Source organism: Passer montanus, unplaced genomic scaffold (assembly GCF_014805655.1).
Source record: "Passer montanus isolate IOZ18808 unplaced genomic scaffold, ASM1480565v1 scaffold132, whole genome shotgun sequence".
Lineage (NCBI taxonomy): Eukaryota > Metazoa > Chordata > Aves > Passeriformes > Passeridae > Passer > Passer montanus.
In genome coordinates, this window is record NW_024360055.1 from 372,580 (window position 1) to 374,397 (window position 1,818).

The following is a 1,818-nucleotide window of genomic DNA, read 5'->3' on the forward strand; positions in this document are numbered from 1 at the left end:
GGAAATCTCTCAGCCAGGAGCGGGGGAAGGCCTCTGCTGCTCTCCAGGTTTCTCAGGGAAACTCAGGACTCAGGGAGAGGCACGGGGAGCTCGACAAGAGTTTTATTTATAAAGCTGCCAGCGCCTGGTGTAGGTTTACTCACTCTCCCATCTGGTGACTGTCACTGCCACCTCCTGACAGACGCTCAGTCTCTTGCTGCTAATGACGTACTTTGATTAGCTGGATCCGCTGCTTCGCCCGGCTATTGATCAGGCACGGGGTAAGAACTGCCTGTGTAAAGCTGGGAGCAGTTTTATTGGCTTGATTAAAAAACCTGAGAGGATTTTATTGATCTCAGAAGGTGCTGAGGTGGCAGAGGTGGAGCAGATGGCTCCTGCTGCGGGGTGGCCTTGCCTGTGTGTAGGGACACACAGAGGCCACCGTGTGCCCTTCCCTGTCCTGCCCTTCACTGTCCTGTCCCTTTTTAGGACCTGGATTCTTCTTTCTCGTGGTGGCAGCTGCTTGTGGAGGACGCGGTGCAGATCCTGTGTACCATGATGTTCCTTCATCCCTTCCTCAGGGAACACTCCCTGCCTTTTGTGGGACAGCTGGGCGAGAGGGATGGATGTCAGAAAACACATGTTCTTTACTTAGAGAACAGGGATTATCAGTGTGCCTTTTATATCCATAAATGAAATACCTTGATTTCCTGGGACGCTCTAGCAGAAGGAATGCTCACTGGATTTTACTGGATGTCAGGCAGCTCAAGGGCAGGTTGCACCTCAGTGTAGATCTCTTCTCTTTTAGCCTCATCTTTGTTGGATTCTGGGATGAACATGGACATAGCAGTTAATTTGTTACCATCAGGACATGGCTGATGATATCAGGCTGATATCAGGCTTTACTGTTTTTGGATTTCCCATGCCCTGATGCTCTCTGTGCTGTGGTGCTGGTTACACCTCTTGCCTTCCTGGGAAGCGGCTGTGGATGGAGCGATGGTGGATGAGGTGTTGGGCACCAGCAGTCACCCATCCCCAGAGCAGCCCTTTGTCACCTCAGGGTGCTCCCGGGCAGTGAGGAGACGCCAGGCATGGATGGGACGCTGTCACTGGTTGAATAGTGCAATCACAGAACGATTTTGGTTGGAGGGAACGTTCAAGATCATCTCGTTCCACCCCTGCCATGGTCAGGGACACCTTTCACTGTCCCAGGGTGCTCCAGCCTGGCCTGGGACACTGCCAGGGATGGGGCAGCCATAGCTTCTCTGGGCACGCTGTGCCAGGGCATCCCCACACTCACAGAGAAGATTTTTTTTCCTTAATATCCAGCCTAACCCTTCTCTCTTCGAACCTGAGCCCATTCCCCCCCGTCCTGTCGCTCCACGCTTTTGCCAACAGTCTTTGCTGTTGTCACCGGAGCGTCACCGGCAACACCGCGACCTGTTGCCATCCCACCGCCGGCTCCAGGGCACTGGGGACACAGGCGGTGGCGGGGCCGGGGGTCTCCCGCACCCCTGGGGCACCAGCCCCCCCCGGCGCCCCCGGGGCAGCGGCGGGGCCGGTCCGGCGGGCGCAGGCTCGGCCCCGGGGCCGCCCCGCCCCGTCCCTCCCCCGGCGGCCGGGGCGCTGACATCAGAGCCGGGCCGGCGGGAGGAGGAGGAGGAGGAGGAGCCGCCGCCGCACCGGAGCCATCGCTCTTGTCGGGGCCGGGGCGCACCGGCGGGGGGCGGCGGCGGCGGCGCTGCTGCTTCACCCCCCGCACCCCCGGCCCGTCCCGCGGGGCTCCGCCGCCGCCCGCCGCTCCCCCGCACGGGCCGCCGCCGTTCCCGGGGAAGGGCG